Source organism: Aedes albopictus, chromosome 1 (assembly GCF_035046485.1).
Source record: "Aedes albopictus strain Foshan chromosome 1, AalbF5, whole genome shotgun sequence".
Taxonomy (NCBI): domain Eukaryota; kingdom Metazoa; phylum Arthropoda; class Insecta; order Diptera; family Culicidae; genus Aedes; species Aedes albopictus.
In genome coordinates this window covers 173260028-173283514 of record NC_085136.1, presented here as the reverse complement: position 1 = coordinate 173283514, position 23487 = coordinate 173260028, and the positions used below count along the sequence as shown (strand labels likewise).

Below are 23487 nucleotides of genomic sequence, written 5' to 3'. Positions count from 1 at the left end.
CAATAAAAAAAAATGGGAAAACTCAATACACATTCTGTAATAACACAAAGAAAGGATCGATGAAGAGAAATAAAAAATGTCAGTTAGGCCCTAATGAAGAATCAGTGTCGATTTGTTCGAGACATGGTAATATCTATACATGCGCAGTGCTGATTATAAAGATTCATCATTCGATTTAAAGGACCAAATTTCGCATAATCTGTTCGACGACTGTTAAGGCCCCTTAGCGTGTCAGCTCAAATTTTGCTCTTCTTATTTGGTTCTTATTCCAAACAGTCATCAAGCACGATAGTAGTTGTGTAGCCTTTCCATACCAATTCCATAAACAACCAAACAAAAATAGCACCTCTTTGTCTCGGTACCTCCGATGTAAACATTTCGAGAATATGAATGATTTGAAAGCAACTCAAGCAGTAAACCACTCTACTTCAATGAATAACAAGGAAACATATCCAAATGTCACGAAAAATGTTAGATTTTTTATGTAACAAGCTTGAAATGATCGAATTATTTTGGTACGCTCTCCCACTGTTTATGTTTGCTGCAACAGCAGTGCTGGCGGACCGCTTGGTAAAGATTTCGTAAATTATAATGCTTTGCTTATTTCACTAACAATTGTGGTAAAAAAATTAAAAAATAATCACCCCAAAATTTTTTTTTTTGATTTTATGACGCATAACCAATGTGTTTGACTGCATTTTTTAATTGATTTCGATCAATTTCATTGATGCTTTGGCCAGCAGGATCGACATCACTGCGTGCAATGATCGATGATTGTGCGCGCCAAAAGACATCACCGCATTGCCGTCGTCGTCGTTGGTACTGCGTTGGGTGGTAAACATCAGAGAAGTTGTTATAGAGATGCGCGAAGACTGAAACCAAAGGTTCCAATTGAACCGTCAAACGCGGTCCCAATCGAGCAAATTCAAGGAAATAGAAAAACATGGAAAACAAAGCGCAACATCAAAGCACATGAAAGTGTGTTAGTGCAAAGCATGACGTCACTTGTATGCTTGACATCTTATGGGCAGATCAAACTAACACGCACGCGAAAATATAATTTTGTTCACCGCAAAAATTGATTGTTATTGAGCGTGATGTAAATAAACATAGCCTAAATCCTCTTCGCGCTTCTCTATAACAACTTCTCTGGTAAACATCGCCAACCACATTTTTAGTGCGGTCGAAACAAATCGGTAAAAATTTCTACTTTCGAGTGAAATAATGCTTAGTAATCGTGATTACTTGGAAAGAGGCTTGTATTTGAAGTAGTGTGAATACATTTTTATGCCGAATATCTCGCGTGAAATTGATTATTTTATAGAATAAGATAAGTGTCGATTTTTTACAAATATGTATTGGTGCAATGTTGTGTAAAGTTGATTTCGGTCAATGATTTTGAAGAAGCCATTTTGCGATGACACGCTAAGGGGCCCTAAGAGCAAACAGATTACGACCTCTTAATGGTCTAGCAGGAGTATAGAAATTGATGTTTGATAAAAGATTAGCAGAGTCAATGCGATGAGATACTAAATCATTTAGAAATGATACCATGGATAATTCGCGACGCTCTTTCAAAGTTTGGATATCTATGCATGCATCGAGCCTCATAAGAAGGCAGTGGAAAAGTGGTACAACCTAATTTTCGCAAAGCATATAGGAGGAACTGTTTTTGTATTGATTCGATTCGATCCTCGTGAGCTATCATGTAGGGAGACCATACTATGCTACAATATTCTAGAACTGATCTTACATAAGTAACGTATAATGTTTTTATTGTGTATGGGTCCTGAAAGTTGTAGCCAAAACGCTTAATGAAGCCTAGAGTACATTAGTTGCTTTGTGAGTGATAGCGTTATAATGATCAGGGAAAGTTAACTTCGAATCTAAGATAACTCCTAAATCTCTAATTCTATTACATTTTATAACTTCTTGATTTCCTAAAAATATAGTAATTGGTGGTGTGTTATGTTTTCTGCTGAACGTTATTGAATTACTTTTTTTCACGTTTAACTGCAGTAGGTTTTTTCTACACTATTGGTCAAATATGCCTATTTCTCTTAAAAAAATTCTCTGTCTTCTACATTTTCTATTTCCATACAAAGTTTAATATCGTCAGCATATATGAGGATCTTGATGTGCTTAACCCGTAGGCTACGGGGCTTACAACAACATTTTAAACTGCTGCCAAAAACGCAAACATCAATATTTTCCAATGAAATTTTGAGGTTCACTTCACTATTATTTGTAGTTTCAATTATGCTGGGAGCCACAAAAATTGGAGCCACGAGGACAGTTTTATTCCGGTGGACGTCTGGGTCAAGAGGGGTAAAAATGGCATAACCTTCCTTTTAGCAAGGCCCCGTTAGTTGGAATTCAAATGAATTCATCTGAATAGTTGTAAGTTCTATGTATTATTGTATATTACGTCAGGCCTGAGGGTTAAGAAGTAAATATGTAGTGTAGAACTTATTCAAGGCCTTTAAAATATTTTCAATTTTGAGTCTGATTTCTATGCGCTTGTAAAAGATTTTTAAGGCACGCAAGAAGTAGATTTTGCTGTCCTAAGCTAGGTCTTAAGCATATTAAATTTAACAATAAGTAAACTTGATGGTAATATACTGTTTTTTGTATGAAAAATCATGTTTTTTACGAAACTAAGACGATTTTGGAAGAATTTGCCTATATTTAGGCGTTTGATGCAGGCCTTTTGAAGAACATTAAACGCCTAAAAGAAGGCAATTTCTTGTGAAATCATCTTAATTTCGTGAAAAACATGATTTTTTGTACAAAAACAGTAAGTTACAATCAAGTTTTACTTATAGTGAAATTCAATAGGCTTAAGACCTAGCTTAGGGCAGAAAAATCTACTTCTTGCGTGCCTTAAAATCTTTAACAAGCGCATATAAATTAGGCACAAAATTGAAAATAAGTTTTACACCACCTATATAGTTTTACACCACCTATATACTTTTAACCCCCAGGCCTGACGTAATATACAATAATCCATAGAAATAACCACTTTTCAGATGAATTCAATTGAATTCCAACTAACGGGGCCTTACTAAAAGGAAGGTTATGCCATTTTTACCCCTCCTGACCCAGACGTCCACCGGAATAAAACTGTCCTCGTGGCTCCAATCTTTGTGGCTCCCAGCATAATTGAAACTACAACTAATAGTGAAGTGATCTCAAAATTTTATTGAAAAATATTGATGTTTGCGTCTTTGGCAGCGGTTTGAAATTTTGTTGTAAGCCCCGTAGCCTACGGGTTAAGAATATACGTGATATCGTTTACAAACAATATAAAAAAGCAAAGGTCCTAAATGTGAGCCTTGAGGAACTCCCGATGATGCTTTGATAGGTTTTGATTTTTTTTCCCCCATCAAATCTTACAATCTGTAAACGGTCAGTTAAATACGATTCGATCCATTTCAGAAATTTTGACTCGATTCCCATTTTATCAAGCTTCAAAATCAACATTGGAATGTCAAGTTTGTCGAACGCTTTACTGAAATCGGTGTTAAGTGATTCAACATAGTTACCTCCGTCCATTGCACATAAGGTGTAATTAACAAATTCTAACAAGTTTGTCGTAGTTGAACGACCTTTGAAAAATCCATGGTGCGCATTAGTTATTCTTTGTTTTATTCGATTAAACGCACTTTTGTTTATAATAGATTTGAATAGTTTTGGTATGCAGGAGATAATGGCAATTCCACGATAATTACGAACGTTAGATTTTTTACCAGATTTATAGATGGGTATAAGGAAAGATTTTTTTTCCAACCTTGCGGAAACTTTGCAGTTTCAAGCGACATATTGTAAAGCCAAAATAGTGGTGCCGCAAATTCAGTTGTCAAGTTTTTCAAAAGAACCGGTGGAATTCCATCTGGTCCTGGACCTTTGTTTGGATCTAAGCCTTTTAGACCACTTAAAATGTCCTGTAACGTGATTTGATTGATTCCAATTGTCCCGTCTACATGAGCGTTTCACTTCCTTCTCGAGATCCGAATAGCGCTGACGGGTTACGGCTTTAGCTCCTCGTGTTTTCGCTCGCTCTATCGCGGCTTTGGCGTTGCTTCAGTCCTCTATCTTCCTCCAGGTATCATCTGTGATACACTGCTTTCTCCGGGTGCGTAGCTCACCCAAGTTATTCTCGTCGGTGACGATGAAGGCGTTCTTGATGGCGGTCCATTGATCTTCTACGCTTCCACCTGCTGGAATATCCACAGCACGGTTTTCTAGCTCCTCGACGAAGGACCTTTTCACCGCAGCGTCTTCCAGTCGGCGTGTGTTGAACCGGCGCCCGATTTTCTCCTCCTGCCGCTTGATCCTGGCAATGCGTCCCATGGCGTGCTCATAGTCCAAGTTGTCGGAACCAACCTTCGCGTTTGTCGTAAAAAGGACTAATTTGGTCCGGTCTTGGTGTACGATTACGTAACGATTTATTCGCTCTCTTCGATATCTATAATGATATAGGGGTTGATACGTACGGTTTGATAGTTTATTTGCAACTAACTGGTCTGGCTCTTGTATAGGCTTATATGAGATGCTCATGATCTACGAAACACGATATGAAATTGTACCTGCGCTCGTTAGCGCGAGCGTTCGGTACGAAGATAAGGATAGTTTACAATATTGTGTATGATCGAGTGAGATCACTATCTATCTAATCTAGTACTTCGTTAGGGTGGTACAATTCATTTGGCAATTAATTCAATTTTCACCATAGCCGGCCACCGTTGAAAAGTTTACTTTTCAAACGAACCCTATTCTACAGACTACTTGGTGGGCCGTTAGTAACTATACAATATAAACACAACTTCGTAACACGTGCTTCTTCGGTTTGTTGATCACTGTTCGGCTCCGACGCGTGCATCCTGGGTGCATCGCCGGGGTGGTTGACCTCTTCGGGTTGTTGCCAGCTTCCGGTTGTTGACATGGGGGGACATCGACCTCTTCGGGCTTGGTAGACTGCAGGCTCTTCATGATCAGCGGGTGGCCGATCCTTCACACTTGGCGGAATGCCAATTCTTCTCGGTCGGTGAATTGCCGATTACTAGCTTCGGTTGGCTGAACACGGAATGGCATCACACTGGCGCAGGCTCTTGACGGTTTGACGATGATATCGACCTCGGGCGTGACGATTGGCGTTTTGGCGTACCTCGGGAACAGGAGTGATGTAGTGTACAATAGATTGACGGTGTAAAACCGGAACAACTCACCTTCGAAACTAGGTATGTGGAGCCTGAAGAAAATTCGTTTGCTTGAAGTGTTCGAAGGGAGTGTTCACACGGTTGTCGGTTTGGCGAGGTTCGAGGCCAGTGCTGGAGGCCAGTTGTCGTCAGATCACCAGAGCGCCAGGGGCCAGTCTCGGATATCGTCGATGTCGTAGTTGTTCGGGAACGAAAGGGAAGCATTAGTTTTGTACTAAGGGTTAGTGGTTGGATAAAAAATGAACGGGCATGCTGTTACATCTCGGAAAGAAGTTCGTAGTCCCCAGCGGTTGCTGGTGGTTGTACCAGAAGGACGCAAACCTTGGAGATTGCGCGCCGGTATTCGCCATCCTTGGTTCGGACAGAGACCACCCGAACGTTCCCATCGTCGCCGCGGAAGATCTGGGTCACGCGGCCGTAGAGCTACGGCGGGAGATTTTCATCCTTCAGCAGTACCATAGTGCCGATGCTAATGTTGTCCCGCAAACGAGTCCATTTCGTGCGGGGATGGAGGCCAGAGAGGTACTCGGTACTCCAACGCTTCCAGATGCGACGAACGAATTCTTGTGTTTGCTGGTACCGATCCAAACGATTCGAGGGGACTTCTTCGTACGACGGTTCCGGAATGGAAACCAACAGACGGTGGATCAGAAAGTGGCCCGGAGTGAGAATTTCTAGGTCCTCCGGTTCGGACGTCAGCTGGGTAAGCGGACGGGAGTTTAAGCAGCTTTCGATTTGGCCCAAAACCGTTTCAAGATCGTCCTTCTGGAGCACTGTCGTTCAGATTGTGGCCTTGAAGTGCTCTTGAAGGACTTAACCGCGGCCTCCCAGAGGCCGCCGAAATTGGGAGAACGTGGAGGGATGAATTTGAAAAATATCCCTTCTTCACCACAGTGAGTGGTGACAGCGTGCTTGTGTTGTGTGAGCAGAATTGTTCTTTGAGATCAGCAAGTGTTCGTGAGGTACCAAGAAAATTCTTGGCGTTGTCGGATTCAATAACGGCTGGCCTGCCTCGGCGAGCCACAAAGCGCTTCAAGGCAGCGATAAATGCAGCAGTAGACAGGTCTGCGACAAGTTCGACGTGGATCGCTTTCGTCGCCAGGCACACAAAAATTGCAACGTAGCATTTGACAGGAGCTGACTTCCTCAGCGGATAGCGATAGAAGAGAGGACCACATAAATCGACACCGGTGGTCAAGAACGGGAACGTTGGAGTCACGCGCTCGGCCGGAAGGTCTCCCATAATCTGCTCGGATACAGTTGGTTTACAACGAAAGCACTTCAAGCAGCTGTGAACAACTTTCCGCGCCAGGTTGCATACTCGTAGGGGCCAGAACCTTTCCCGCACACTTGCGATCAGCAGCTGGGGTCCGGCGTGCAACAACCGTTGATGGTAGGAAACCATGATCAGCTCTGTTAGCGGATGATGAGTGGCGAGAATTATCGGGTGCTTGCGATCTTCGGTAACAGGCGCGTTTCGAAGCCGGCCACCGATGCGCAGGACGCCATTGGTGACGACAGGACAGAGGTTTTTCAATTTCGAGGTTGGCTTGACTTGACCGCCAGCGCTGAGGGTTCGGAGATCTTCGGGGAACGACTCGGCTTGTGCCAGACGAACGAGAGTGTTGGTTGCTTCAAAGAGTTCTGGCGCTTGGATGAATCCGGTGATTCGACGCTGCCGGTTGGCAGGCGAGCTGTTGTGGATGAACCTTCGAAGGAGTGCCACTAGGCGAACTAGTGCCGGGAACGACGACCGTAGAGAGAAGATTGGATTGCAAGGCTGACTGTGCACTGGAAGGGCGATCGATCGTTCTTCTAGATCTTCAGCGACGAAATCATCGTCGGACGTACGAATGTGTGACGGCCAAAACCTGGGCATTTGTTGGAGCCAGGCGGGACCGTGCCACCAGACGTCGGTTTCCTTGAGTTGAGCGGGAAGCTTTCCGCGGGAGATTATGTCGGCGGGGTTTTCCATCCCAGCCACGTGTCCCCAAACTCCAGTTTTGGTTAGGTGCTGGATTTCGGAGACTCTGTTGGCTAGAAATGTTTTCCAGCGGGGCGGGGTTCCGGCCAGCCAGTGCAGCACGATTGTTGAATCGACCCAGTAGAAGCATTTGAAATCCATCTTCAGGCTTTGCTGGAAAAGGTGACTGAGCAACAGCGCACCGGAGAGTTCGAGGCGGGGAAGGCTGATCTTCTTTTGCTTCTTACTATTTCCCAACGTAGCAACCTTCGATTTCGAAGTGAGGAGGTGTACAGAGATCTCTCCATTGGCGGAAACTACTCGGAGATATACGCAGGCTCCGTACGCACGTTCTGAGGCATCGCTAAAGCCGTGTGCTTCGAGAATGACGGGGTTGGAAATTGGAATTACCCATCGTGGAACGTTGCCAACGTTGCTGGAGATCTTCTTCCAGCGGTTCGTCCCAGGCCTTCTTGTTCTCCCAGAGCTCCTGCATGAAGCTCTTAGCGAGTACGATGACTGGACCTACGAGTCCTAGAGGATCGAAGAGTCAAGCAGATTTGGAGAGCGCAATACGTTTTGTGATAACACTCTCTTCATTCCACTTCGGAACATGGAAACCGAGGTTGTCGGTAGCTGGTGTCCACTTGAGGCCTAGGGTTTTGACGGACGGAGTAGAATCAAGATCGAGTACGGCACGTTCATCACGGAGCTCGACAGGAATGTTCTCCAGAATTTCGGAGGAATTCGACGACTATTTACGAAGGCTGAGGCCGGCTGATTGCAGCAACTCCAGAAGCTGGTTGCACAGGACCTTCCCTTCGTCAGCATTGTTGACTCCGCTAATCATATCATCCATATAGAAGTCGTTGGCGAGAACTGCCGCCGCGGCTGGATGCGACGACTGACCGTGTTTGGCTAATTCCTGAAGACATTTCGTGGCGAGGTATGGCGCCGAGGATGTTCCATACGTCACCGTCTTGAGCTGGAAGACCCGGATCGGTTCTCCGGGTTTGTCTTGCCATAGAATTTGTTGGAGAGGGCGATCGCTTGGTATCACCAGGATCTGGCGGTACATCTTCTCGATGTCGGAAGTAATGGCAAACCTTGGCAATCGAAAACGCATTGTAATGCAGACGAGGTCTTCCTGCACCACCGGACCGACCATCAAGGCGTCGTTCAAGGAGACTTCTGTGTCGGTGGCGCACGAAGCATCGAAAACGACGCGAAGTTTGGTCGTTAGGCTATCCGGGCGGACAACGCAGTGATGTGGAAGAAAATAAGAGACAGACGTACTCGGCGTATCCGGAAACACTTCCTCCATATGTCCCAGCTGAAGATATTCATCGATGAATGCCGAGTATGAGGCCTGCAGCGCGGGATTTGCTTTGAGACGGCGGCTCAGCGAAAGGAGCCGACGGTTGGCTATCTCGTAGGACTGTCCTAGACCATTCAAGACTTCCGGCTTCTTTGGCAATGCCACAACAAATCTACCATCCCCGTCTCTGGTGGTAGTTGCCGAGAAGTAAGCTTCACGGGTCGATGCCTCGATGGACATCGTGCTTGATGACTGGCATGACTCAATTTCCCAGAACCTTGCTAGCGACTCTTCCAGGGAAAGTGTGCTGCAGACATGTGCAGCAACTGCACGATTTGGAGGTTGGCTTAAGCCCACTCTTCCGGAGACGACCCAGCCCAGGGTGGTTTTCTGGAGGACCGGCTTGCCGGGGCCGAGCTTCACAAAGCCTTCCAGAAGTAGATCGTAATACACCTCCATTCCGATGATCATGTCCACGGAGGCTGGCTCATGGAACTTCGGATCAGCAAGTACGATATCGGACGGCCATTCCCAGTTGGAGACATCCACGGAGTTTGACGGAAGATCGCGTGTTATCTCACCGAGAATGTAGAACTTCAAATCTGCACTGAAGTCAGTGCAGTGGGACAGAACGTTAAGCAGAACAGAATGGTTTGCTACAGTCGTGGAGCCTCCGATTCCACCGATGACATGATGATCCTTGATCTTCCGTGCTTGCAACCGCTGGACCAATCGTTCGGAGATGACATTCAGCTGCGAGGCAGGATCTAGTAGAGCTCTGGCCCACAGTAGGTATCCGCTAGAATCGACGACCTTCACTAAAGCTGTCTGCAGCAGGACCGTTGACGGAATCTTGCGGACGTTGGCAACCAAGGAAGTGGAGCAGTGACTGAGCGACGGAGGAGCAGCGGGAACTGAAGCGGACGAGGCTGATTCGAAGCAGTTGGTGGATTTCTAGCGTTCTGAGGTTGGGTTTGCATTTGTTCGGGATTGGGTGGACTTTGGGTTTGTTTCGGAGCTTGTGATTGGTTTGGATAGCGATTGCTTGCTTGTTGGTGTAGCATTGTGTGGTGCTTCTGCCCACAAACCCGACACGCACTGGAGGAACAGTTTTTAATTTGATGATCAGGTGAAAGGCAATTGATGCAAAGTGCCTTCTTCTTCACTAGCTCGTACCTGTCTGCTACCGATGAATTGCGAAAAACGTCGCACTTGAAGACCGAGTGTGCAGCCTGCTTGCAGAACGGGCACGGTTTGGACGGAGAGCTAACGACGGAATGTACTTGACTGATCTTTGGTTTCTGCATGCGAGGAGCCGCTGGAGGAGGATCGGAGGAACGAGGTTTGATCGGTGCGATTGATTGGAGAACCATAGCGTGATTCCTGAGGAATTGGAGAAGATCTTTGTATGCGGGAACATCCGTTGACTTATGGTGGTTCTCCCATTGACGCAGGGTGGACGAGTCTAAACGAGTACAGACCATGTGCGCTAATAGAACACTCCAGCCCTCAGTGTCTACTCCCATCTTCTGAACCATCTTTAAGTTCCGTTCAAAGTCATCTATCAGTCGCACGAGGGAATCATAGCATTCTCGTTTGACTGGTTCGATCGAAAAGAGCGCATCAAGATACGTTTTAACAACGAGCTTCTTATTGTCGAAACGTTTTTGGAGCAAGTCCCAAGCAACCGAATAATTCGCAGCGGTTATTTCGAATGCTTCAACTATTCGCTTCGCTTCCTTCGTTAGGGAGCCTACAAGGTAGGACAGTTTGTCCACTTCGGACAAATTCGGGTTCGAATCGATAAGACTCTTGAATGAGTCTCGGAATGGTAACCAATCGGTAATGGTACCATCAAACGAAGGAAGTTTGACCTCAGGCAGCTTGATTCTCGATTGGAAAGGGTTAGGATTCATGTTCGCCGACCCAGAAGCGACGGCTTGCATGACCGGGGGGTGGGGGGGGGGGGGGGGGGGGTGGAGAGTGTGCTCTACGCTCAGTTTCTGCCAAAAACCCAATCACTTTCACGTAGTTCTTTTCGAACTCATCACGCAACCGCCGATTTTCGTCATCATGGTGTTCTTCGTCTTCCTCTTCTTCTATCAACTCCAGTTTCAAACGAATGGTCTGGAATTGACCGAAAGTTTCATTTAAGCGATTTCGCCAACCCTCTATTAGGTACTTGTCCCTTTCCTCGTTATACAACGGCACAAATTGCAGCATATTCTGCATAGAATCTAAGCAGAACTGCTCCTGCCTGCGAAGTGATTTAGAAGCAGGTGCCATATCGCAGCCTTCTAATTGTGGCTTTACAACCAACAGCTAATATCACGAGAGATTTGCTTGCCACCACCTCGTGTTAGAAATGCGCAAATCCTCAAACCAAAGCTCAAATTCTTTGTCAACGAACAAACAGAACGCAAAAGTTCATCCGATGAAAGGGTTAGTACAGAACATGCACTCTACTTACAGTAGGCAACAGTGCGGGGGGGCCGGTGCGCAGTATCCCCTTTGTCGGTGGGTCCTTTGTCAATTGACCCCTTTGTTGGATGAACCCAAGCCAAGCCAACTCCACGCGGTCGGAATGCTCAAGCCACGCGGGTCACACTTTCACTTGGTGCAGAACTCTGGGGCACTCGGGATACCAGCACTTCGTGTTTCTTCCTTTTGTCGACCTATGCGGACAGATCACTTTTTTTTCTTTCTTGTTCGAGTTCAATTTCATCCATACATGCACTTTACAGTCCGTTGCACTATAGTTCTTTCGGTCCGTGTTCGATGACACTGATGGGCAGCAATCTATTTAATTGCTATTTGCCCCACTCACAGGTCACAAACAGTTCGAGGAACAGTCCACCACCGAGTAATCTTCTCCGCTTTTCTGTCGCCGCGCGACCAGAACTGATCCCGTACTGATAGTACGATCACTTGATACCACGGTGGTTCACTTTGACCGGCGCAAAACTACCGATACGATTTTGGCACTACCGAAAACCGACTACACTTCGACACTTCGACCGACACCAAACTATCCGGTTCGAAGGACCATTTTTTATGTCGTAAAAAGAACTAATTTGGTCCGGTCTTGGTGTACGATTACGTAACGATTTATTCGCTCTCTTCGATATCTATAATGATATAGGGGTTGATGCGTACGGTTTGATAGTTTATTTGCAACTAACTGGTCTGGCTCTTGTATAGGCTTATATGAGATGCCCATGATCTACGAAACACGATATGAAATTCTACCTGCGCTCGTTAATGCGAGCGTTCGGTACGAAGATAAGGATAGTTTACAATATTGTGTATGATCGAGTGAGATCACTATCTATCTAATCTAGTACTTCGTTAGGGTGGTACAATTCATTTGGCAATTAATTCAATTTTCACCAGCGTTTAAGTCGCCCATAAGGATCTTGATATCACCTTTCGGAGTCTTGTGCACCAGCATTCAGTTGAATGTAAAGGTTATCTTTGTCTTTCAATTCGACAGCATTGGTTGGCGCGTAACATTGGATCATGGTAAGGTTTCGAACCCGTGTTTTAAATCTGGCTACAATTATCCTCTCATTAATAGGTTCCCACTTCATGAGCGCAGCTTGGGCGTGAGCGCTGAGCAGGAAACCAACTCCACGGTGGCGAGGAGCGTGTTCACCTCGTAGGCCAGAGTATAGCAGAATTTGACCCGACGCCAATCTGTGTTCTCCGAAGTTCAACCAACGGACATCGCTCAGTCCTAGGATCTCAAGCTTCATACGGCATGCCTCATTGGCAAGTTGTGCCAGTTTTTCCTGCTGGGCTAGGGTTAATACATTCCAAGTTCCAATTCTTGTCCGCTATACCACCCTAAAAGTCGTTGCCGTTGAATCATTTCGTTATCTTTCATTTTCGGTATTTGTAACTTTTTTTTTTGGTTTCGGAAACATTAGGTTGCTGGCCTAAAGTCCCCTATCCACCGTGGTGGGGCTGCCACCTTAGGCATAGCTTCCAGTGGAGGTGCATTTCATACTCAGCCGCTGGATGCCAGAACAGACGCCGTTTGAGCCGCACCTCCTTGGTGAACAGACGCTCGAGACGTACCTCCTCAATCTAGTTGAAGTCAGAAGGACAACAGTGCCCAGGCTGCACTACCACTACCACTAAGCACACAACTCTTTGCTGCCGGTCTTCGTCATCGCTTGACTCAATGAGGTAGGAACTTGTGAGGACCAGAGCTATGTAGGACGCTCTCCTTTTCGACTTGCCGTTTTGCAGCCCCAGATGGAACATAACGTCAAGAAAAAGAAGAACTGGTTTTCCTAAAATTATCTTTTTACTGGACCTTTTATCTCAAATATTCAGCACAAATTATTCTGCGCACTTAAATCTGCGCACAAATTGAAATTGTCAAAAATGTGAGGCAATGATGAAAAATATATCTTTTAACTACGCAAATTTTTCATTCATCTGCATAAATGCCCATTATATAGCCAACTTTATTGTATCAGTGTTGCATCGCATTTTTATGTATTTCTTAAATAATAAAATGCCATTTTACCTCATATTCTTGAAGCTCCTTTGAATCATGTATATGTCACTAATAAAAACAAAAAGTGTTAGTTCCGAACGTTTAACTCCTTTATTTTTGTTTTGTTTTTCGGCATTTTTTTTTGTTTCGTATGACTCACTCTGCATGTTGATCCCCAAAAAAAACATCTTTTCCTTCATTCCCCTTCCCATTTGACCCATGTTTCTCCTTCAATGTAATTTGTGTTATAAAAATGATGTGTTTACACTCAGTGCTGCAATTTTTCGACAGGCCTTTATGATAGCGATATTTTGCTTTTTTCATTTTCTCCGTTTTGGTTTTCCTGTCAATGTTGCTTTCCGATCGGTAACATGAGAGCGAAATGAAATAGGTACTCACACTCGCATGCAGCGTGCTGAAAGCGAGAGCTGACAGGGCTAAATTTCCATTCAATTTTCTGTAGTTGAGTGTTTTCACCCGTGGTAGCGTATAGGGCACTCACTCTCACAAGCCACCGCTTGAGAAGAATGGCCTTTCAGCATGAGCAGTGTGTGGATGATTGGGAATTGATCTTGTTGGGTCGCTCACGAATGGAGCTCTCGGACTCTGTCAGTTCTCACATCGAGAAACTGAAAACGATCGCCGCAGTCATTCATTTTCGGCTGAAAAACAGGCACTGAGACTGATATTTTGCAGGACTGGTTTACACACTCAATTTCGTCTTCGCTGTTCGGTAAAATATTTTACGGTTCTTGAACCGTAAAACGGCAAAAATACTGAAAATTCAGCTTTCAACACTGAATCTTGCTGATGATCAGTAAACGATTTCATTTTTAGCTGAATGTGGTAATTATTATTGCTGAGCAAACCGTAACTTTGAGACTTTACCGGACATGAACAGTGAAACGAAAAAACTCAGTGAAAATAAGTACCGAACTATCGGTTAAAACTAACTTTTACTGAACTGCCAGTTAGCGAAAAACGCCAACAAATCAGAGCGCGGTGTCAGACGTCAATTGAAAACTTTGGATCAGCCAGCACCGGAGTCATTGTTTAAAGTTTAAATTTTGCGACTTCAGCATCCTGCGGGAAAGGTACTTTTTAATCTGATTCTTCTTCATGTCACAGCGTCTCATGAGGCAGAATTTTCAAAGCTGAACAAGGCGCTGAAATAGAATATTCAAAGTGGGAAGCCTCCCGCAGGAAAGTGCTTGAAACGCAAAGCAGCATGATTCCGATGAAATGGTATTAATCTAGCAATGCTAAATAGAATAAAATAAGAATTGAATTTGTATTCCGGCAAGCGGGGTTTCGCTTCTTCTTCTTCTTCTTCTGCTTCTAGGTGCTCTTTTGCTACAAAAGAGCGGAAAATGGCGCAGCGATCAAAGCGCTATATTGCCAGTTAATTTTTCGTTTATACTCCGATGGAGTTTACTTTCTGGTGAGCACACCGCGAACACGATCGATCGTGTCGATCGCAGCAGTCGTACTGGGGATTCCGCTTCAACAGCTGAAAAACTCAGCAATTCAGAAGTAAACAAAACTCGCTTTACCGAAAAAGACAGTATGATTTTTTGGCGCAAAAATTTATTTTTGACAGATCTGAAATCTTTCGCATTACTGAGTTTTCGGTAGCAACAAAAATTACTGAGTTTTATGTACTGAGCGCATGAGCATTGGAGACCGTACACTTCGTAGTTGCTATTCCGTGATTGACTAGAGCTAGCGGAATTGCACAGAGAACCAATAGATGGGGCTTGGGATTAGCACACCTTCTTCAATGTGCACGTTCCGAGATCTCGAATTTTAATAGGTCAATAAGGGCGCCGGCCACGTCCTTACGGTCAACCGGGGAAGGGAAGGAATGTTAGTTGGACAACCGTTGCTACTAGAGGTTGTATATACTACTGTGCCTTCCACAGTTGTCACGGAAAGGAGTTTTTGTTAGTTGGGGAACGTCCATAAATTACGTCACGCAAAAATCGACCATTTCCAACCCCCCCTCCCCCCTATGTCACACTTTTTGTATGGGGCCTCTGAAATTTTTGTATGGGTCGTCACACTTTGCTAAACCCCCCCTCCCCCCTCAAAGCGTGACGTAATTTATGGACGTTCCCTTGGGAGGGATTGGTAGTTACATAAATCAGGATTCACTTTGGTAAGCGTTGCAATCTATGTAGCCATGAGCATACACAAAACATATATTCACAGAATTGTGCCACCTCACAGTTTGGAGGAATGGTGAAGCCTTGAAAATTCTTAATAGGAATTTAGAGAATGCCTTATGGAACCAAAGATATCTTGCGTCACCTCGCAATTAAGAGGACTGGTGAACCAATATAAAATGTTACTTGCTTTTGATACTATGGACACGAAATATTGAGACAAAATTTTTGTGCCGACACCAATTGTGACGAAACGTACTTATTAGGGAAAACAATACTGAAGCATATTGAAAAACAGAATACCGTGGCCAGCACCTTTCAGTGGCGGACTGTACGATATAGATTATTGAAAAAAAATGTAAATAGCGAGAATTTGCGTAAATACACGAAAGATGAGTATGAGAAACATACACAAACAGATACATGATAGACAAAGTGGAAGAGTTAATTTTCAAGATGTAACTTTCAACTTTGACAAAAAAAAAACTAGGAGTGGGTAATTTCTGAGACATAACCGCAATGTTGACGTAGGACAAAGGCTGGGACGAAATTCCGACTTTTATATTCTCATAATACAATGTTTGTTGTTATGATAATACGAATGGGTGGACTGATGTGTTGAGTAAAGTTGTTGTGTGATCGCTTTCCCTGAACGCATTCATAACCCAAAAAACATTTTTGCTGTATAAGAGTTAAACAAATCACCTTTAAGCTAACTTTTGCTCAACTTTGCTGGTTCGATTACTTGGGAGGATGTTGACTAGTTCAAGAGTTATTTCGTTTTGAAGAGAAATGATCAATTTACTCTTTTACGAGAGAATTTTCATCGAGCGGATAAAATTATTAGATAATTGAACGGCGTTAGATAGATCCTTTTAATTAAAGTTTAACGTGAAACTCATTCGACAATACGTTGTTTTCATCAAGTACATATTAGTGGCCGGCTTCACTATTGCTGAACTACCAAGCTTTCGGTCTGTCGCTTTTAATTATCCGAATCATAACTCTAGAGGAATCATTTTTGCTGATCCTGGAAAAGATCGTTTATAAAACGGAAGATTTTGACAAGACAATTAATGCATGAATTCATCACGCAATGCGAGTCAATTTTACCTATACTGAATGCGGCCGTTTGCTGTCGAGTATGAGATTCCTGGTGCTGCCACCACGATAGCCGAGAGTCATCACTGAGTTTGTGTGCAGTTGACACATTCCACGCACCTCTACGCCAAGGGTGTGAAATATCAAAGTGATTGTTTCGCCCCAAGCTTTCCAGCATATGAAAAAGGGGAGATTCAATCTTAGGAAAACCATTAGTTTTACTTAAAATTTGACTAGTTACGTATTAAAATAGCTAGGTGAAGTAATAGCATTTTATGTAAAAAAAAATAAAATTTTTCATTGATAATTTTCAAATATGCCTGCTGGCACGGTAAAGTTCGAAAACATTATAACTATTTTTTATTAATGTAGTATAATAACGTATATTTTATACACCCAAAAGACACTTTTCATAAAACTGGGTTTTGATATGTTTTAAGCACTTTTTGCAATAGCCACAATTTAATGGTGTCCCGTTACGAAAATAGTATATTTGTTGTAATAGCGAATTTATTACTAGCGTAAGAAAAATGATTTTCAGGATTCTCTTAGTACTCGTGGAGACCTTTCTTCCAACATATGGGTTACCTTGATCGACGCGTTATCTTAGGCGTTACAATGGGTGCGTAGATTTGGTGTCCCGTTACGAAAATTTTAAAGACATTCATAAGTGGATAAATAAGTTTGGTTTGATCAAATATTTAAAGAAAAATCTGTAACCATAATGATATGATATTATAGGGTGTATATATTTTCATTATCCTTCTTGGTGTAACGCCCCTACTGGAACAAAGCCCACTTATCAGCTCTCCACTGAAACTACGTAAACAAAGGGCAGGTATTCTGGTGGATCAGTATAAAAAGTGATGTTTTATTAAGTTTTGTGATGACAGCATACTCTTTAAAAGCTATAACCTTTTTAACATGTCCTATGAATTACCACCACGATGTATAAAAAGGTTTATAGAATCACACAGCGTTCAAAACTTGAAGATCCCGAAGTGATGGTTGGCATTCCTTCTTTACCCCATTCATCACCGTATAATTTACTTTTATGACGACAAACATGTTTTGAAGCTTATGTTCTTATTGAAAAAAAAAGTGTAAAATGCATCACGAAAATGGCGTATAGCATTACTTTTTGTGATAATATAAATTAGTAACCGTTGATTGAAAGTCTAGCGGCCTCCCTGTTGTCGTTTTGGTTGACAACTTTTTTTTCTCGAAATCCGTTTGTTTTGTATCGTTACTGGTTGTCGTTAGCTAAACATCAACGAAAAGCCCCCATGATCCCATCCCCTCCAAAAAAAACTTTGTTCTCTCTAACCTTGACCAAACGGCAAGTTCAACGGTTCCCCAAAACTAACATAGAACAAAAGAAAAATCCCCTTTAAAATGTAAAATTTATTTCAGCGAAAATTGGCTCCTTTATTCCCAAGGCGCTTGAGCCTACCAATAAAGGATTAAAGCAACATGCGACATATGCTTGTAAAGACTTTGTTGGAAAAATGTACTATAGATATCATTGAATCTTCTTCGGATCATTAAAATGTAGAATGTGGAAAAACCGAGAAGATAGATACGTTGCACAACCATAGTTTTGGAGATACAATTAAACTTCACGTACCCGCCCCTTGATAACTCATTTTCAAAATGTTGGCATTTCGTCAATTTTCATTCGATTTTTTTTAATCGCCCTTGATCGATCATAAATTGGTGCTTATTTAATACACTCAAATGTCCATGTAGTATCCGAAACCATTCCGGAGATATTCCGGATTGTACTGTGGTCAGGGGGTGGGGAAGGGATCTGTTTTGCCAAATGGCTAAAAGTGATTATTTCGTGTGTGTTGTGTTTGAGAGGCCCCCGCGGAACCTGCTCAAGATGTTACGAAGCGGCCATATCAGTTGATACATACTTAAGTCATTTTTTTCTATCCCATTCTTTCGAAATGAAGATTGATACGTCGCTCGGCATGTTTTGGTTACAAACCAGAAATGTTCCCGATGACACCCCTGTGGATCCTGTGCTAAATGTTCCGAGGTGGTCATTTAGTTTATACATACTTCAGTCTATCCACAGACAAACAGACGTAACACCTAGAACAATTTTCGTGAAAATCATCGCCCAGTTCACACTACCATCACCTGGTGGAAATGTTTCACGAAACACTGCGTTGTACAATATCGTCAACAGAAGGCGCTAGTGTTAAACGTCAAACGCAAATAAAAACGATGTGCCCGCCTTTGGTTGTGAAAGCGACAGCTATGAAGATATAAAATGATCGTTAAAAGCATGGTCGATAGAAATTTCGCCAGTGTTACGTCTGTTTATCTGTGGTCTATCATTTCTGACTCAGTCAGAATCTGTGGTCTATCATTTCTGACTCAGTCAGACTCAAATCATGAAGATTGATATGTCGCACGACATGTTTAGGTTGAAAGCCAGAAGTGTCCCCAATGAGGCCTCGCGGAACCTGTCACGGGAATCCGGATGGGCCAACTAATTCAAATCTGGTTATAGTAGTTGTGTTTCACTATTCGCAACAAAAATTTCGTTGAAAATCGATGGTTCAAATACAACAACATACGAAATAATCACTTTTAGCCATTTTGACAACCCCCTGCACCCCAACACAATCCGGAATATCTCCGGAATGGTTCCGGATATTGCATGGCCACTTGAGTATAATAAACTAGCTCTAATTAATTGAGGGCGACTTCAAAAAATTTGACTGAAAATTGGCGAAATGCCAGCATTTTGAAAATGAGTTGTAGAGGGTCTGATACGTGAAGGTTAAATAAAACTCGAAACAGGTTCTCCAGGGCCCATTCCGATGGCCACCATAGGGCCAGAGAGGGTTTGAAGGACTATTGGTGTACTGCCGGACAGCTACTATCTGTCTGAAAAATATTGCCGAAGACACCAACATTCTATCTAGCAAAGCATTCAATCTACAACTAGATGACTTTAGCCGTAACGGGACACCATTTGCAAAACACTGTTTTCACGCGAGCGTAACGCTGCGCTCCCAAAACTAAATCAAGAATATTTCCAAAACTATACATTTCTTAGTAAAACTCACTTCGGCAATATTGTTCACATCAATCCAAAGAAGAAATGTCTAGAAGACTCTATTATTCAAAACTTCATAACAGAGCTAATATACGCATTTCAGATTGAAAATTTTAAGAAGAAGATTTCTGCGATGGTGTCCCGTTACGAAATGTAACATGTTATATAAAGTAAATTGGAACCAAAACCCCATAGAACAAGTATTGCATCAGCAAGTACATCTAATAAGCTTGTTATAAAACCTGTTAAACCATATGATCATGAACATTATAATTGATTGCAGACGTCATTTGTTCACGAAAGTTAGTTCCTCGCGGTGTCCCGTTACGCTGGAATGTGTCAGTTGCCTAGCTGGGAGGTGGCAATCTCTCTTCTCCTTGACTAATCCAAGCAAAATGACGAAAGATAACAGAGGAAACAGCTGTTATGCCCCTAGATTAGCAGATGAAGCTCCTCCCATTCGGCGGGCTTTCCAGTTGATTCCGTTTGCATGACCCGCCCACATTGTGTCAGAAATTTCGTGTAGAAAGATTAGTGATCGATTTTTCTGTTTCTGAGCCACCAAGCATTCAACCATTCACTTTTCGAATGCACTACATTTTTACCGATCGATGGAATATATCCGAAAATTATCCGATTCATAACTCCTAAGGAATAATTTTCTCTGGTCCTGAAAAGGTCCGTTCAAATAACGGTTGATTTTAGAAAGACAATTGAAAATTATCCGCACTGAATGCGGGAAGTCATCGAAAACTGCCGCGCCTGCTGCCGAGAATGAGATTCCTGGTTCTATCAGATAGATAGTCGAGAGTCGTCACTGGGTTGGTGCGCAGCTACGCAGCTGCGGTGGTAACTTCCATTATCCTTGCTGGGCCCACCGCTTACAGTCGTGGTCAGTGGATGAGATTCCTGGTGCTATCACTCGTCGCAGTTAACGTTATGTTGTGCAGCCGCGGAGGTGATATCCACCTCCACCCTCCCTGACTGATCCAACGAAAATGACGAAAGAAATCAGAGGGAACAGCTTTTATGCCTCTAGATTAGCAGATGGAGCTCCTCCCATTCAGCTGGCTTTCCAGTTTATTTCGATTGCAGGCCCCGCCCCGCATGCTTCAGACACTTCAAACGATTTTCAACCAAGAAATGAGAAAATTTTTCATTAAACAAATAAAGTAACCAAAACATAGAAAGATTTAGATCATTTTAATTCGGAAAATGCTTAAATTAAATAAGGGATCGTCCTTGTATTATTCCACGCAAAAATTAATCATTTTCAACTTATCCTCATCTCTATCCATCACCCCTCCCCTTTAAACGTGACGTAATTTATGGACGCTCCCCAATGTTTCACGTAAAATGGTTCTGATAGGACAATGTGTTGCTAAATTCTGGGTGGAACGATTCGTGACCGGTATTCAATCTTTCATTTTTCGATTAAACTAGGGGTCGCAGTACCGACCACTTTTAGTGAGTACCGGTATTTCGGAACTGGAGCTTACAGTACCGGTAGTACCGGTAAAATACCGGGATTTTTTTTTTACTCATGAAGAATGATCTATTGCATTGTAGATTTCCTAATTTCCAGTTGTATTTCGGTTTTTAGGGATGTCATATAAGCTAACCATAAAATACTAAATTGAACAAAAAATATAGATAGACAAAAAAGATAGAAAGAAATGAGCTGTATGAAACTGTTTTTGGAACTACTCTTATAGCTGTTTTTGGAACTATTCTTATAGCTTGGTCAGTTTAAAATGAAAGAGGAACAACTTTACATTACCCAAATCAGATAGATATAGCTGTGAGGTAAAGACAGAAGAAGTTGATTTTTCCTTGATGATCCAACGGATTCTAAAAACTGAAGAAATAACAAGAACCCCTAATCTAACAAGTTTTATTCTATGTTGGTTAATCCATTTCCAAACTTCAACGTTTATTGAACCAATCATTACTAAGATATCCTGGATTTGCAGAAAGGTTGCATATATGGAATGTTTGTTTGTCAAAGTAGTTGGTTTTAAATGTTTTCGTTTATTTTCATTGCATATTGGCTATACTAATGACCGGATCTCAGCATTTCGGGAGAGATTTCACGGTACCGAAAGTACCGGTACCAAGGATCAGTCAGTACCGGTATTTCGGTACCAGGAAATGGTCGGTAATACCGGTATTTTCGGTACCGGTACTACCGGTACTACATCCCTAGATTAAACCACACTTTCTCGATTGATGAAATGAAATTATCTGATTTGCAACTCTTCAGGAATCATTTTCGGTGGTCCTGAAGAGGACCGTTTGATTAATTGACGATTTTAGGAACGAAATGGCATGAAAACATCATGTCACGCAATGCGTGTTGATTTTCTCCTTGCTAAATACAGGATGGCACCGGAAACTGGTACGCCGCTTTCTGCCATGGATGAGATTCCTGATGCTATCCGCACGATAGCCGAGAGTCGCGACTGGGTTAATATGCCACTGCTCAGCTGTGGAGGTGACATCCACCCTGCTTGACTGATCCAACGAAAATGACGAAAGAAATCAGAGGGAACAGCTTTTATGTCCCTAGATTGGCAGATGAAGCTCCTCCCATTCAACTAGCTTTCCGGTTTATTTCGTTTGCATGTCCCGCCCCGCATGCACCAGACGCTTGAAACGGTTAATCAACCGAGAAATGAGAAAATTTTCATTTAACGAATAAAGTAACCAAAATATTGGCAAATTTAGATCATTTTAATTCGAAAAATGGTTTAATTAAACAATGTTTCACGAAAAATGGTCTGGATAGGATTAAGCGGTGCTAAATTCCTTATGGAACCATTAGTGGCCGGCATCATTATTGTTGCGGGCCACAAAGCATACAATCTTTCACTTTTCGGTTGCACCACACTTTTACCGAGCGATGGAATGAAATAATTATCTGATTCACAACTCTTGAGGAATAATTTTCTATGGTACTGAAAAGAACCGTTTGAATATTGAACGATTTCAGACAGAAAATTGACATGAATTAATCATGCCACACAATGCGTCTTAGACTTCTCCGTGTTGGATGCTGAACGCCGTCGAAAATTGGCCCGCCGCTTGCTGCCGTGGATGAGATTAGTGATCGCCTTCACTGTTGCTGAATCACCATCAAGAATTCAATCTTTCACTATTTGGTTTCACTACACTTTCTCGATCGATGCAGGAAATGTATCCAATTAACTCTCTAGGAAGCATTTTCGATGGTTCTGAAAAGAACCGTTTGAATTATGGACGGTTTTAGGAAGAAATTGAAATCAATTCATCATGCCACCTAATGCGCATTGATTTTATTCGCGCTGAATGCTGGACGCCGTTGAGAATTGGCCCGTCGCTTGCTGACGTGGATGTTCTTCCTGATGCTATGAGCAATGCGCCGCCGTCAATCAATCCGTGAAAGGACCGAGCCCCGAGGAAAAGCGACGCAACTCGCTAATTCGTTGTGGCGGATTTTTCTTTGGTGGATTTTGCTGCTGCCTCTGCCACCACCGCCGAGCAATCGATGAAAAGTATTCCTTCCTTGGTCTGCCGCGTTAGACGGTTAGAATGCGAATGTGCAACAGCTCCCTTGTCGACAACCACCAATGCCGAGCCGACGCGGCCGTCAAAGAATAATGAGCGAAAACGCAAATAAAGAAAGTGGGCAGCTCTCGTTCGATGCGTTCACCTCGAGACGACAAAGACAAATGAGGGAAGATGCGAAGAGGCAGTAGCTTTTATATTCGACGGGAGTGCTCCAAAATGTGCTCGATCGTGATTGGCTGGAATAAACATGGGTGCACTTTTCCCAATTTTTCAATAGTTTATTATTGAAAAACAGCAAATGTTATTATTGGACATAATTGGTGTAAAGATTTGCAATCGATTGGTGCCAAAATTTTGAAAATTCAACAAGAAATGGCTGAGTTATTAAAGCTCAAAATTTCCGCTTCAAACGTAACGCGGCCGATTTCTGAAAATTTAGAATGACACCCGGTATAGAAAAGAGAGAGACGTAGTCCTACGACAAAAAGCACAACGACGCGCGGTCGAACGAACCTTAGCTATCACTTTTCACCGATGGGGCTAGGTGGCTACTTCTTTGTAGCACCGCCATCATGAATGCTGTTTGCGA

The 23487-nt window shown here is 43.0% G+C and overlaps 1 protein-coding gene across 10 annotated transcripts in view; it reads left to right on the top strand.

Moving 5' to 3' along the window:
- Nucleotides 1-23487, top strand: part of LOC109417984 (inhibitory POU protein) — a 231644-nt gene that overhangs the window by 65145 nt on the left and 143012 nt on the right. Inside the window, exon 1 of one of the 10 annotated variants that reach the window (XM_062851195.1) lies at nucleotides 1140-1196. The exons of the other annotated variants lie outside the window; for them this stretch is intronic. The gene's annotated coding sequence lies outside the window, so the exon portion shown is untranslated. Of the gene's footprint in view, nucleotides 1-1139; nucleotides 1197-23487 lie in introns of those variants that run through there. 10 annotated transcript variants of the gene reach the window in all.